Source organism: Adiantum capillus-veneris, chromosome 17, assembly GCF_014529385.1.
Source record: "Adiantum capillus-veneris isolate H3 chromosome 17, ASM1452938v2, whole genome shotgun sequence".
Lineage (NCBI taxonomy): Eukaryota > Viridiplantae > Streptophyta > Polypodiopsida > Polypodiales > Pteridaceae > Adiantum > Adiantum capillus-veneris.
In genome coordinates this window covers 134,655,587-134,672,107 of record NC_140947.1, presented here as the reverse complement: position 1 = coordinate 134,672,107, position 16,521 = coordinate 134,655,587, and the positions used below count along the sequence as shown (strand labels likewise).

Here is a 16,521-nt window from a genome sequence, read left to right as displayed (position 1 = left end):
TAAGGACGGCAAAAGAAGGGGGGGGGGGGGGGGGGAACACTATCCGAAGCTCAAGTAAGGAAAACAAAAGGAAGAAACTCGCTATCACGCTCCTATTGGCTATTTCAGCACCACAAGACAAGGGGGAGGTAGGAGGAGGTGCTGAGAAAGCCAACAGTAGAGGACATAAAGACGGGTCAAAACAATTGCATCCAACCATTGTAACATATGTATGAACCTACAAATATAAATTTCCAAGTGGATTATGTAAGATTTTTTAGTGTGGCTCAACAACTTCCATAAAGTTTGTGCTCATGTCCAAGGGCTTTCATGCTCAATTGCTTACAACATGAAAGCTTCTAAATTTTAGCATTTTCTCAAAGCCTATGCAAAGGCCTTGCATGATTCTGACATATAGCTAAAAAGTCATAAATTCATTAAAATTTCTTTTTTGTACCAAAATTTCTATTTTAAGGGTTCTTTAATTTATTTAATATTGCCACCCATTTTCAAGCCTTTCACAAGTTTTGTAATGCAAAGCTTCAGAGCAATATATGTTTAGTTTAATGAGAGATTGTTCCCCAAAATTGTGGAATCGAAAGTAGGAAGCAAGAGTTATAAAAAGGAAGTTTATTGTATACAACATGTGGTGACGATCTATAAAACCGTGGTCTAAGATTTGGAGTGGACAATAATTTTTTTCTGTTATGGCCATAGAGTTCACTCAAGGGGTACACCTCTAATAATTAGTGTACAGACATTGATCAGACGACCAAGAGACAAACAACCAAGAAAAAAAAAGAGGAGCCACAGACATTGATCAGACGACCAAGAAACAAACAACCACAAGATGAGTGCTACGCAGCATATCAAACGCTAGCCACACACATTACAAGAGGCACCACTTTAAAGCAGGAGACTTCTTCCCATTTAACTTCCATTAAAAGCCAAAAATTCATGCCAACGCCAATATAAAATGCTTCTTAGTCAAAGAACACAGGAAAAGATAATCATAATTAGGCTGAATCAAACAAAACCCTGTTGAAGCTATATTTTATGATGTTTGCAGCAAAAGAGCTCCTCCAAGAATTATGTACAAAATCGTGTCTTTCGTATTCACATTTTTTTAAAAATGAATTCACTTCACTCCTTAGTAGAGGGGTGTCCCCCATAGCTTTCTACACTTGAGAAGAGTAAAAAATCTTTGAATCTGCATCTTTTTCCTAACATTTCATTTCATTCTCTACGTCGCAAGTGCGAGAAAAGGCTGAAGATATGATTTGGCATGAAATCGTGCCATGTCAAAATCACGATAATTGGAGAGCCGTACAGAGAAATAAGCTTTCAGCCTATGTTTTTGCCATTTTCTGCACAACACCACTCCCATGGCAATTAAAGCATGACTCTCACAAGAATGATAAGAAAGCTAAAGACCTACATTTGGAACTTTTGGCACAATGCACAAATGTCACAAACCCAGCCTATGACGCACAACAGACAAATATTTGAAATTTTCGTAACTTCCCGTAGTTGGACATTTGACACCAATATCATAAGGACAAGCAGTGCAAGAAATCATCCAAGGAATGCCAACAATACAAGTCGATGTGATGAGAGAAATAACAACACCATGAAATATTTTTGTTGTTGCTCCGTATCTGCAGAGCACCAACATAATAAATGTTACTTCACATGCCACACTAAACTACTCCATTTCACCACATTACGTACCTGTTGTGCCAGCCAGAGTATCCCAGAACAATCTTGCCGCAGGTATATGTCAATGCACTACCCATAACTCCTCCAATCAGGCCCATCATGATTACAGAAACAAGATCTTCAATACATGATCAAGCCACTGCTCCCGTTGTCGTGTAGCTCCGCTGCCATGAAGAGAAAAGGAGCAACAAAATGCAAGCTAAGCTTCTTTGAAGCCTACACATTTATTGAGCTATGACCAGGGCTTGTTAACAGGCCAAGTTTAATGATTAATGCATGCTAGATGCGCCTTTAAAGGGTCAATAGATGCCTTAATGATGCCAACAATGAGTATACCTGAAGTGAACACAGATGAGAGATTATGATCTCGAACTACAGTGCTTGAAGTGCTCTACCGGCTTGTCTTTACGGCTCATCAATTGGAGCTACAGTGAAGAAGTTATTGCACTTTAAGTCGATTGCAAATCCGTACCGGATTGGACAACTGTAGTTGAGGTGACAGAAATGAAATGAATGCACAGGCTTGAAGTGCTCACTTTGGGGAGCGCATCCGTCTTTTCAGATCAGTGATTGGAGTTTTCGTCGCCAAGATATTAGCCGTTAAAGATTCATCGGGGGCCGCGGTTCCGTATTGGTCCAGTCGGCTCGGTTGGTGTCTCAGCTCGGAGTTTTTGTCTTTCGTCTAGGTTTTGGAATACGGGAGCAGTAGCTTGAGGAGTCTCATGTCCGGGATGCCATTTCATGCAGTGCTTGGCCCGCAATAGTCGTGATTGGCAATACCTGGCTAGCAGGAACAAAACTCTAACACTTTTTATCGAATGTGATGGGAAGGCCTTACTTCAAATGCAATCACTCATACTAGCATCTAACAGGCTTGTGTCACTATTCAAGACCATTTATGGACACAAAAATTCACAGTGATATTACTAGTTAGGGGATGTTGGAAATGATGTTATGCAAGGCATTGCCTTGGCCGATATGCATGCCAAATGTTCTGCCTTTATGAAGCTTAACGGCCGAGAGGACGCCCATATTCAAAAAGGTTAAGCCGGTCGCCCAAAGGCCTCTTCAATGGCCACCCAATAAGGGTTTAATAAGGGCAAATGGGAAAAGGAAATAAGAGACATGGAAGAAATGGCGTGAGCAGCGGGCATCAGCGCAGGGGGGGGAAGGGGAAGCTCGTAGCAACCAAAGCATGGCTCGAATGAGCCCAACCACGAAGCAAAAAATGGCTAGCAGGCCATGGTGAACCATTCATTACCGTATGTGGTGAATTTCGCGGTGGTCCAGAAGTCCAACCTGCCACATCATTACAAGGGATCATGCGCCACATCAGTCACAGTGTCGTGATGACTGATGGGCTGAGGCTATTATTGGAGGGCATAAATGAGATTGGGGGCATTAATTAAAGAAAGATATAGCAAGAAGGAGGGGTGGTTGCATAACAGGGGGAGAAAACCTGTGGCTTTGAGGGCTATCAACGAAGCAAGAAGGCCGAGGTTACGAAATAAAGAGGTAATGGAAGGGAACGAAGGAGGAGCTTGGAGGCGAGGGTGAAGGCAAAGCTCTCTCTCCTCTTTCTCGTCCTCAGCTAGAGGAAGGCGTGAAGGGAGGAGCAAGCAAATCTCCCTCTCTCTCGCTCTCATGCTCGGCAAGATATACAAAGCAAAGCTTTCTCTCTTTCTCTCTCTCTCTCTCTCTCTCTCTCTCTCTCTCTCTCTCTCTCTCACACACACACACACACACACACACACACACACACACACACACACACACATAGCAAGCAAGGCAAGCTTTGAGAGCTCGGAGCAAGCCGAGCATGAATGAAAATCGGTAACTCTAGAGCACGACGAGGCGAGAAGAACCAAGAAGCTTGAGCATAGGCAAAGAGCATCGTTAACCGGGAAGCTTCGAAGGGGAAGGTAGCATAAGCTGAAGAAGAAGGTCCAAGGAGGGTCTAAAGCTGGATGAGATTGAAGACGAAAAGAAGAAAGAGGATAAGAAAGGGCAACGAGCATCGGACATAAGTAAGGGAGTTGAAAGGACATCAAGCTTCGAGCAAGCATAACCTTTGACCCTACATAAGCCGAGATTGAGCAAGTATAAGACAATGGAGCAGAAGCAAAGGGATTTGAGTTGAAAGGGGATCGAGCTTCATGAGTTGACGCAGTGCATGCAAACAGAGTAGGAAGCTGCATATCATTTCTGAAGCCTGAAGATTGAGACAATGAGTCGAGATAAAGTTTGCAGAAGTTACTTCACCGTCATCAGCTAATGTTTGATTAATCATTCTGTTAAGCCCGGTGTCGTTAACGGCCCGGTTAATTCTGTAAAGTGGGAGCTTAAACTCTTAGTTAGCAAATGATCCAAGTGACGGTGTTGTTAACAACCTGCCTTGGCTACATATTAATTTGTACTCAAACGTATTAATCGATTAATTGATGATTATGGCGATTGCCAGAGTCAGTTGCGTCAGTTGTTCTTGTTCTCTCTCTTTCACACCTCCCACAGCCAAAGGCCCGTTGCCTGCCTGACTCACGTAGCGAACACATATCCCCCGACATCTTTGGTGAACCACACGTGAAACGAGCCGGGGTGGGAGGTAAAGATGGAGAATTTAGAGCAGATGATGAAGATGATTGCATAATTAAGTGTGAACGGTTTTGATGATAAGTCAACAGTTCTCGATTTTTCAAAGATGCTTCAATTGGTTCAAGGATCTCTGCTTGAAATAGAGACCGTAAAGAAGAAAAATCAAATCGATGCAGCTTTAGATGGAGGATACGACGAGAGACAACTCTTTGATGGATATGATCCAGAGGGCTACCTAGAGTGCTATGAGCTGGAGACCAAGGTAAGAGGGATACCAGAAGAGTTGATGATCAAATCTTTTGAGCAGTTAGTGAGTTCAGATGTGAAGGAGAAGATCCAAGAAGTTACCAAATCTTGCAACGGTAACAGGGAGTATTTCAAAGAAGCTATGGTACAGGTAAGTTATGAGCAGTGTGAAAGCTATCAAGAACAGAGTGCAAGTCTACCAGACTACGCAGATAATCGAGGACAAGTACGACCAAAGTTAGAAGCTGTGATTGATGAGTTTATTGTGGAGGATGCTACCTTCTTACAGGCTAATGATGAAGATATAGTCAAAGCTGTGTATGCAAAATTGGGTTTTGCAGATGCCTTGCATGAAGTAGAAGTCCTTGAGGGTGAGTCTCTACAACCTCAAACTACACACGGTGATTTTTTCAAAGAACATATACCTATAGTACATGAGGAAAAGAAATCATGGGATCAAGACAATGAATTGGCTAAAGCTCAGAAAGATGTGTAGGTGAATGAGTGTAGTTGTATTCGAGTAGACATGTGGGAAGATTCAATTATAGCTGATACTTTTTCTATTGAACCAGAATTAGAGAAAAAATTTTCTCGTACAGATTCTACCGTAGAGGTGATTGAAGATACTCGTACAGGTTTTGCCAAAGAGTTGATTAATGATACAGATGTCATAGGTCAAATCAGGGCTATTGTTGAGAGCAGCAAGAACATGAATTTTTGGTATACCAGATTTACCGAATTTGGATGTACCAGATTTTGAGGACTTGGCTAAGTAAGAGTATATGCTTGATTCAAGGGGGGTGCAGACTCCTTCATTGACAAGTTTTTGTGAAGCACAGCTACCAAATTGAAAAACTGATCTTGAACGTGATTATGATGATTCAGAGGGGGTGCAGACTCCTTTGACACGCGTCTGTGACTTAGAGCTATCAATCTAGCAGACTGATCCTGAATTTGATGATGGTGATTTAGAGAGGGAGCAAACTTCTTCTCTATCGACAATTTGTCAGACAGGACTTACACTATGGTAGAATGATCATGAACTTGATGATGCTGATTCAGAGGGGGTGCATAGTGAAGTGCAATCTCTTGTTGATGAATATGATTGGTTTCATTGTGCTGATGATACAGACAGGGCAGTAGATGAAATTTTCAATGTGCATGCTGAACTTTGTGCTGCAGAAGTGCAAATATATTTGGATTAGGGTAAAAGACTTGAGGAGCATTCTACAGCATATGTATTTAGTATGCATGTCATATGTGAAAATCTTAGTTTACAGTAACCCGAGATGTGCAAGATGGAGGAACCTTCTCAAGTGGTGGACCTAGACCTTATGTGCTTACTAGACAAAGCTTTGGAAGGGTTCTCAAACATAGATGCTAAGGATATCAATCAATCTAGATTCATGCATGAGCCAGTTTATTCAGATTCAACAGGTGATGAACTTATGCAGTTATTAGATGATGCACTACTTAATTTTGAGCCTCTACGAGATAGAGAATTGTTTTCTGATGCATTTTTTGAGCCTAATGAAGAGGATTTTACCAGAGACTTGATGTATTCAGATATGCATGATTGGGATTCCAATACTAGTGAGAGTGAAGGTGCACTACCAATGCTTGTACCTCTGATTGATGATCGACGATTGGATGAGCTAGTTGCACAGGGGATCTGGCAGTATCTGATGCTACCTGATGCTATCTGGGATTTGATGTTACCCTATGATGTAGGAAATTTTGAGCTAGCTTTTGACCCAGGAGGTGAAATATATATACATGGTCCTAGGCAATTGACTTATATGCCATATGATCCAGGCGGTGTTCATGAAGATTTGTGGGCTAATTTATGTTTATGCTCTACTGATTGGAAATTATTGTATTTTCCCTATGATCCTGGAGTATGGTGCAAATTTTTTAAAGAAATGCTCACAGTGGGACAGATGATTAGTTTCCCGTTTGATCCCGGGGGCTACTAAAGTGCAAAGTTGCAGATTTGAAGAGTACCAGTTATCTATTGTAGCAGGTTGCATGGTACGAGGTTTTGTTTTCTAGATTATGTCAAGTCAGAAGAGTTTCTGGTTATGCATTCAATAAGATTACATGGTTGGCTTCCAGTTGACTTCTTTGGACAATTGATGAAATCTTCACATCTTTTGAGTTAGTTCTGCTACCAGAACTTGAGGTAAAGTACTTGACGGCCATTTCGTGTGCGGACAGAGTAAGGCATACTTGAGCTTCACATGGTTCCCTTAATAGAGCTTAATGGTCAAGCCGTGTGCATCATTAACTGGAGCACTTGAGTCTGGTGGAGTTCACTAAACAGGTTTCCATAATTGAATGCTCTGGAGATACCACCTATACTATTCAAAGATTTTTGATGGGCAGCTACCTAATGATTAAGCTAGAACATTGATGATAGGGTATAAGCCTTATTTCATTCTTCATTTGTTTACCAGTAATGTGAGACTGATGATTAAAAAGAGCTTAAGGTACCTATAGCAGATGCGAATTGAAGTGCAGTTAGCACAGACCGGAGGCTGTGGAGGTTCAGAGGGGCTGGATGTCGTGCAGCTCCGCTGCCATGAAGAGAAAAAGAGCAACAAAATGCAAGCTAAGTTTCTTTGAAGCCTACGTATTTATTGAGCTATGACCAAGGCTTGTTAACATGCCAAGTTTAATGATTAATGTATGCCAGATGCGGCTTAAAAGGGTCAACAAATGCCTTAATGATACCAAATATGAGTATACTTAAAGTGAACACAGATGAGAGATTATGATCTGGAACTGGAGTGCTTGAAGTGCTCTACTGGCCTGTATTTACGGCTCGTCGATTGGAGCTACAATGAAGAAGTTATTGCAGTTTGAAGTTTAAGTCGATTGCAGATCCGTACCGAATTGGGCAAATGCAGTTGAGGTGACAAAAATGAAATGAATGCACGGGCTTGAAGTGCTCACTTTGTGGAGCGCGTCAATCTTTTCAGATCAATGATCGGACTTTCGATCGCCAAGATATTGGCTGTTAAAGATTCACCGGGGGGTCGGTTCCGTACTGGTCCAGTCGCCTCGCTTGGTGTCTCAGCTCGGAGTTTTTGTCTTTCGTCCAGGTGTTGGAATGCGGGAGCAGTAGCTTGAGGAGTCTCATGTCCGGGATGCCATTTCATGCAGTGCTTGGCCGGCAATAGTCGTGATTGGCAATACCCGGCTAGCAGGAACAAAACTCTGAAACTTTTTATCGAATGTGATGGGAAGGCCTTACTTCAAATGCAATCACTCATACTAGCATCTAACAGGCTTGTGGCACTATTCAAGACCATTTATGGACACAAAAATTCACGTTGATATTACTAGTCAGGGGATGTTGGAAATGATGTTATGCAAGGCATTGCCTTGGCCGATATGCATGCGAAATGTGCTGCCTTTATGAAGCTTAACGGTCGAGAGGCCGCCCATATTAAAAAAGGTTAAGCCGACCGCCCAAAGGCCTCTTCAATGGCCGCCCAATAGGGGTTTAATAAGGGCAAATGGGAAAAGGAAATAAGAGGCATGGAAGAAATGGCGTGAGCAGCAGGCATCAGCGCAGGGGGGGAAGGAGAAGCTCGCAGCAACCAAAGCGTGGCTTGAATGAGCCCGACCAGGAAGCGAAAAATGGCCAGCATGCCATGGCGACCCATTCAGTACCGTCTGTGGTGAATTTGGCGGTGCTCCAGAAGTCCGGCCTACCTGATGACTGATGGGCTGAGGCTATTATTGGAGGGCATAAACGAGATTGGGGGCATTAACGAAAGAAAGATATAGCAGGAAGGAGGGTGGGTTGCATAAAAGGGGGAGAAAACCTGTGTCTTTGAGGGCCATCAACGAAGCAGAAAGAACGAGGTTACGACACGAGGAGGTAACGGAAGGGAACAAAGGAGGAGCTTGGATCCGGGGAGGGTGAAGGCGAAGCTTTCTCTCCTCTCTCTCATCCTCGGCTAGAGGAAGGCATGAAGGGAGGAGCGAGCAAAGCTCCCTCTCTCTCGCTCTCTCGCTCTCTTTCTCTCTCTCTATCTCTCTCTCGCGCTTGAACATAGCAAGCAAGGCAAGCTTTGAGAGCATGAATGAAAATCGAGAAGTCTAGAGCACGACGAGGCGAGAAGAACCAAGAAGCTTGAGCATAGGCAAAGAGCATTGATAATCGGGAAGCTTCGAAGGGGAAGGTAGCATAAGCTGAAGAAGAAGGTCCAAGGAGGGTCTAAAGCTGGACGAGATTGAAGACGAAAAGAAGAAAGAGGATAAGAAAGGGCAATGAGCATCGGAAATAAGTAAGGGAGTTGAAAAGACATCAAGCTTCGAGCAAGCATAACCTTTGAGCCTACATAAGCGGAGATTGAGCGAGTATAAGACAAGGGAGCAGAAGCAAAGGGATTCAAGTTGAAAGGGGATCGAGCTTCGGGAGTTGAGGCAATGCATCCAAACAGAGTAGGAAGATGCATATCATTTCCGAAGCTTGAAGGTTGAGACAATGAGTCAAGATAAAGTTTGCTGAAGTTACTTCACCGTCATAAGCTAATGTTTGATTAATCATTCTGTTAAGCCCGGTGTTGTTAACGGCTCGATTAATTCTGTAAAGTGGGAGCGTAAACTCCTGGTTAGCAAATGATCTAAGTGACGGTGTTGTTAACAGCCTGCCTTGGCTACAGGTTAATTTGTACTCAAACGTATTAATAGATTAATTGATGATTACGACGATTGCTAGAGTCAGTTACATCAGTTGTTCTTGTTCTCTCTCTTTCACACCTCCCACAGCCTGAGGCCCGACGCGTGCCCGGCTCACGTAGCGAACACATATCCCCCAACACTGTACAAACCACAACTACGGCCACTACAGAAATTACTGGCTATTCCAAGCACAATAGCAACCATTGCTGTTGCAAAGAACGCTCTCTATAATAGATAGCTTTTCCACCTGCAAAAAGCAACCAATGAAGTCCATTTTGGCTTGTAGAGAGTATTTTTTTAGTTCAAACTTAAGGAAAATACCATGATGCCACCTCTTCTACAACAAACAAAACTCCAATAACAGGTGCCCTAAAAGCTACCGCAAACCAAGCTGCAGCTCCACAAGTAACAAGATCCTTGAACATTTTGCAGACAACTCCATGACAAATGATAGTATTTGAAACCACCTTGATTCATAAATGCAGCCATACAAGCTCCTATATGAACCAACGGCCCTCGCTTGCCAGTAGCAAGGCCCCCTGCCACAGATCCTTCAGTCCCAAAACTTTGTACACAGACACAAATGCAAGAATCTTTTAGAGATTGATATGCTAGGTCAGAGTACAACCATGTTACATGCAGAATTCATAACTTAGCAGGTCATCTCTCACATATTAGTGATGTGGATTTCATAAACAAGCCAATTTGTTATAGGTCAGTAGACTTTTAACTTTCTCCCCCTGTTATTATTTGCAAACAGCATGTCTCTGCAGTCATAATCCCTTCTACATAAAGTAGACGTCATGGCTCAACGAAAAAAAAGAAATAGAAGGGTGTGTGCAGGCACCTTAGGTATCACATTAAATGATCGCGTGTTCTTTTAACTATGATAGCTCCAACATGCCACAAGAGTAATTTGCGAAGTAACGTACAATAGGAGAAATAATATAAAGGATAAACCCCCTATAAACAATCGATGGTCAAACTCGCGTGCCACCCTCCCCACCCCTGCACCCCGAACTTGTGGTGCTTAATTAAACGATGAAAGAAAATCTAACTAGCAGTAGCCTAAGTTGTCATGAATCACTATGGATAATGGATAATCAGAGAGTTGTAGTAGACACCAAAATGCAATGGAGAAGTACCACATTTATGGATGATTTTGGTGAATAACCTTGAGGACATGAGAGAAGAAGCAACTTGATTTACAAACCATTGAAACCATACCTTCAAGAAGAGGGGTTTTAGGACCAAAATATCAGGCACATTTACCCTGTTGAGATAAGCATCAGGCATTCCAGAACCAGCTACAGCAAGGGCAATGTATCTACAGATAAAGGAGAATAGCACCAGTATGAGATTGTTCGAAACTAGAATGGCGTAGGCAACATCCCACCTGCAATCTTGTCAGTCGTATCAAAATTTGATGACCCAGACCTTGAATCATCGTATCTAACAGATTACGTCCATCGGCATTATGTTTCCAATTACAGGGGGGGGAAACAATCGCATTTTTTTGTTACATTATGGTATTGCTGGTGTTTTTGCCTAACGCATTTGTTCTAAAAGGTGTATTGCACAAAGACCCCCTTAGGATTTTACCATTGACTTGAAGTTGCTAAACCACAAAAGCTTTGGTCTTTTTCTGTATCGCAAACACATTCATACCTTTTAATTTCCATATACTGAGTTATCTTCAGAAACTTGAATGACGTGATGTTCTCCACTGCTAGATTGATCGCAAAGCATGTGATGCCGATCATTAGCATCCATTTCACCAGTTCAAGCTGAAAAGATGAAATCTGTGATCTTGCTTGTAAGTCCTTCTTTTAGACTTCATTCTCTACAATTCTGCCACAAAAAAAGGTAATCAATAAATCAAACAAAGTGGAAATGTGGTTGTCAATAACAAAGGAAAGTTGTTCTACAAAGTTTCCTAAAAATTATATACATGAGTTACTTTTTTTTTTGTAGTTGCGTAGATGCGTGCTACGGGGGGAGATCCACTCCGTCAAAGTCACCTGAGATTCGGACCCAGCCCCTCCACAGGCCATGCACACGTTCTCCTCGAAGGTTGCCCAAGCCTTTCAAAAATAGAATGTTTTTTTTTTTAAAAATGGCATGTAAGCATAAGTCAATCAAACGGCACACACAAACAAACAAAGATACACATGAGTCCCTAAAACACGCAAAGCAAGCATATGAAACAAGCAAATGATACAGTATGCACACACGCAGTTAAGAAGTCCTATAAGTAGGACTTGGCTCATAGTTGTGACATCTTTTGTGATCACAACACTTGGGCTCATGGCCCTTGGCAGCTATGCCCGTACACCCGTATTGGTGTGGGCTTGGTGTCAGAGACTCGTGAAAAAAACACGATGAAGAAAGGCAACAGAGTTCGTAAACAATTGAGAAATGTGGTAGAAAAGGCTGATAAAAGCAAAATTGGTAGTACATTACGTGGGGCTCGAACCAAATCAGATGAGCGAAAGTACAAAACTTTGCCGCTCTAAAGGCAAAGAGAAAGATGAGGAGGCGAACTTCTTTTCATTCGACTTGGCGGCTTGATTTGGAATTACTCCCGACAGGCTGAGGCCACAAGCGGAGGTCGTTCTAGCGGCACCCGAATGGGATGTTGCTATTACAACGATCATTTTTAAACTTGGTTTACTATGTCAGAGATGTTTAGGGCACAAGGACTTCTACGTAATTCCCTTGGGAGGCTGTGACATCCTCATCCAAATCCCTTGGCACTACAATAACAACGCCGTGGTTGACTATCGTGCTGAGAAAGCGACTTTGACAAGTGAAGGGCACAGAGATTGCACTCGATGAAATTCAGTTTCTTTCCTCGATTTCTTTCCTCGATTTTCTTGAGGAGAACTGAATGATGATTGAAGGTCGAATATGTGTTGACCTCGAAAAAGAACGCCAAGATTTTCTCCACGCTCTTGCGGATTGCATTTTAGAGGGCATGCCAAGCGAGTTGCCACTAGATCGTCCTGAGGATCATACTATTGATCTGATACATGGAAGAACACCACCAAATTGGCCTAGTACTTCACCGTATTGCTCTCCAGTGTTGTTGGTTTTGAAGAAAGACGGATCTTGGACAATGTGCATTGATTATAGAGCTCTCAACAAAATCACCATCAAGAACAGATTTTCGATTCGTAGAATCGATGATATTCTTGATCGACTACAGGGATCCTCGTGTTTTAGCAGGATCAATTTGAAGAGCGGATATCATCATATCCTAATCGTGTCGGAAAATGTCTACAAGGCAGCTTTTCGGACGACTTTTGGGTTATTTGAGTTTTTGTTGATGCCGTCCGGAGACCAATGCTCCTACGACCTTTAACAGGATGATAACCTGGATTTTTCGAGAGTGCGGACTATTGGTTGACAATTTCTTTGAACACATCATTGTTTTCTCCAAGGATGAGGCAGAACATAGAGAACAACTGCTACAGGTCTTTCAGGCATTACGAGATGACAAGTTGGTGATTGATTCGAAGAAAAGTAAATTTTTGCTACTCAAGATACAATTTTTGGGACTCATTGTCTCAACAGCAGGATTGCAGATGGACCCGGCCAAGATACAGACTATCCTGATTGGCCCAATTTAAAGAATGTCCATGAAGATTGAAGGTTCTTGGGCTTGTGTTCGTACTACCGGCGGTTCATCAGAAAGTTTGCAGAGGTTGCTTACCCTTTGTATTTGTTGACATAGAAAGGAGTCCTTTTCTCGTGGGGACCCGTAGAGGTGAGTGCCTTCAAAAATTGAAACAGAATTTGACTACAAGACCAGTTTTGACTTTGTTGGATTTGTAGAAGTCGTTTGAAGTATATTGTGATACTTGTGGTTGTAGTGTGAATGCGGTCTTAATGCAAGAAGGCTATGTCATTGCCTATGAGGGCTGATTGTTTTCAAGGGCGGATTTGACAGTACAGTTATGTGAGAAAGAGCTTTTGGCGACTATCCATGCTCTTACTCAGTGGCGACAATACCTACTTGGAGCCTATTTTACGGTTTTCACAGATGGTTGGAGTTTACGCTACTTCCCTTCTCTGAAGCAGCTATTGAAAAGCGGATTGTCCATGTGCAGGGACATCAGAAATTGTTTGCTATCTCCGAGATACATCATAGAAGCTTCGAGGATATGGTCGGTCAGTATGCCACATATACAGTTTCTTGGAGATGTATGCAATTGAATACAGAATAGGGAGATAGTAGCGGAATATTCCATTCTGGAATGCCAACTTGATAAAGAAAAACGATGTTCTGCGTTACACAGCCGTGAGAGAAAAGGTTCTAACCGAATGCTACTTTCCACCTTTTAAGGGTCACCGCGGCCCCACATAAATCTTTCGAAAACCTAGAGTGGTCACGATGGTATCTGGGATGTTATTGATAGATTTAGCAAGCAAGCTCATTGATAGATTCTTCCAAGCGCTCTACAGGTCCACCTTTGTTAAAGTCCGACATGTGGATCAACTGTCGAATTCGATTCCGGTGCAGCGGGGAGTCCGCCAAGGATGCCCGGGATCGCCGTGTCTATTCAATATATACATCAATGATATTTTAGACCCAGATGGGGAAACATGGGGCCTTGAAGTACCTAACCTCCTCAAGAGAATAAAAGGACTCCTTTTTGCCGACGGCCTGGTTCTACTTGCTGACTCTCCTGAAAGCCTACAAACGAGCCTTGACAAGGTAAGTGAATGGGCAAAGACCTGGGGCATGACCTTTGGAATTGACAAATGCATGGTCAGGGTGTTCCTCGGCGACCTGCAATATCTCTCTATGAGGATCTTTACTTTGGGTGGTGAGATGGTTGAAGTAGGTGAGACGTACAAATACCTTGGCATCGACGTTGACTCGACCTTTTCCATTGAACGTATCGTTAAAGAGCGAGCGGACAAGGGGAGGAAAAGTCTCTTCGCATGTCAACACCTACTGGCGAACCGAGCCATCCCTATCTGGTCTCGACTAACTATTTTTAAGGCGTGCGTGTATCCAGTGATTTGTTATGGCGCGGAAATTATGGGGGCCCACGACCAGCGTGTCCTTCACTCTCTGCAGCGCCTCGTCGCCACCGGGATACGAATGTTACTCGGAAAGGGAGCAAGGTCAACCTCTGTAGGGACGGCAACTCTCCATCACGAGTTTAACATACCACCCGTACCTGCATTTTGTGGGGCACAACGAGCACGGGCTTTTGACAAGTACCGCTCAGTTTCATCTCCTTGGATAGGCTCCTTGGTAAACAAGAAGCCTAAGAACCAACCGTTCAAGAAGTGGACTTGGATGACAAGAACCGAGAATTGGATGAATAAGTATATCCAAGCAGTTGACTTCAGCTCAGTACGCTACCACCCATGGGATAAGTGGGACAAGAGGCATTCGTGCCTTGCGTTGGAGCCCTATAAGGAGGCCGACTATGAACAAACATGTGGATACCTGCTGCAGCTCAATAGGAGCACATTAGTTACTAGGAAGGAGGAGAGAATGTTGGCTCTCGCGAGAGTAGGGGGACTCAAACTGGCTGATAGTTATATGCGCGGACACAGCATTTGCCCGCTGTGCTCCCACTTAGAGGGTCGTTCGCTTTCGCATTTGCTGGTGAGGTGTCCGGCGGCAGATGATTCTAGGGGGAGATGGCTAGACCAATTCAACTCCACCTTCAACGCTCTCGACCCTTCGTTGGACCCTGAAGAAAGGACCGTTATCCTCCTTGGTGGGGAGGCTCGCGGGAAGCGGCTGCCCTTCTGGGTACGTCGTGATCCGCACTCAAGGGACGGAACTGCAAGGCACGTGCCTGTGGCGAGGTTCCTCGGTGAAGTTGTACCCCGGTATTTAGGTGCTCTGCATAGGTGGATGGGGAGATAATTCTCCCCTTCGTATGCCGTTATTTGAATCCGATCCCTTCTGAGGGAAATGACGTAATTCTTCCCAAGCGAAGCCAGATGAGCTACGAGAGCACCCAAGTGCCATTCCCCCCCCGGGGGGGTCAACTTCACCTAAACGGGGTCGGGAAATGCATAATGGGAGACATTACCAGCCTCAGCGGACGCCACCTGTGAGTTGACGTCCTTCCAAGCGGGTATGGCATTTCCTAGGGGAAAACTGTTGGGTTTCAAAGGCAGTTTAGTGAGGTGAGTGATAAGTTACCTGGAGGAGGCAACTCCAAAGGGAAGACCGAAGCAAGTTCCGCAGTACCTGGGCCTCTGAACAAAGGTACTTGGTCGCTGTCACGCCCATCGAAATGGGTCTCTCAAGGGAAAAGTCATCGCCCTAAGAGTGTAGATAATTCTGGCCTCCCGAGTCCAGAGGAAACTAGTGACAAAAGCGTCTGCCTTCGGTTTCTCGGGGCATAGTCCTGGTCGTTCTTCTTGTTCACTTTTATGGTGGATAAGGGGAGCGGCCGAGCTTGCCCCGCCCGACTCCGAAAACAAAACAAAACAAAAAAAAGAGGGAAGTCGCTCCGCTCCTTTGTCAACAGATTGCCTCGACTTTTGATACTAAAGTCACTGATGTCTCTTTGAGTTTCAGGAATACTGTGAGCTGACAGTATTTTGCTGTATGACTTTATGAACTGGAATTCCCGAACATGATACGGATTTGTTCTTGACTTGTTTACGTGCAGGAATTGATAGACGAAATGATTGCAACGTTTTGCTCTGAACGATATCGATAGACATGGTGGCATTAGGGATTAGTCAATCAAGTGGATCTAGATGCGATTACTAAATACGTTGCCGATAAATCATGGTCTGAGATTCAAATAAATTTTGAATGTGATTTGTCATGTGATGTCCTGTGATGTGATTGTTGATTGGCACATGTGCAAGATGTGTTTTCCTAGTGCGTCGGTACTAAGAGGCAGTGTCTGCTAAGAGAGTTTATGGCTTCTGTCTGTTTTGCAGGCGTAATTGAGGGCGATCACAATGCTTTCAAGAGGGGGGTATATCACAAACCTGTGACGTGGCGAGTGGCTAATGGGCAGCAAATGCAGACACATACCCTGGCTGGCGGCAGAGCCCGAAAAATGCGGGGAGATGCTGATGTGGCAGTGCCGTACGGACTGCTCCGGAATTCACAGCGTGTTTTGCGGAATGTTGACGTAGGAGCAGTGTACGGAACTTTCTTTGTGCAATTGCTGGAAAATTTCTACGCTGGAGCTTTTTGGGAGTTGCTTTAATTCCCCAAGAGGGCTTGTGAGAGGAAATTGCTTTATTTTTGAAGGCTTTTTATTTCTAGGTTTTGGGGCTCTGCGTTTAGCA

The 16,521-nt window shown here is 43.7% G+C and overlaps 1 pseudogene; it reads right to left on the bottom strand.

The window, feature by feature from the left end:
* Nucleotides 1-1,447: 1,447 nt before the first annotated feature.
* LOC147438129 (putative chloride channel-like protein CLC-g) overlaps nucleotides 1,448-16,521 on the bottom strand; it is a 28,132-nt pseudogene continuing 13,058 nt past the window's right edge.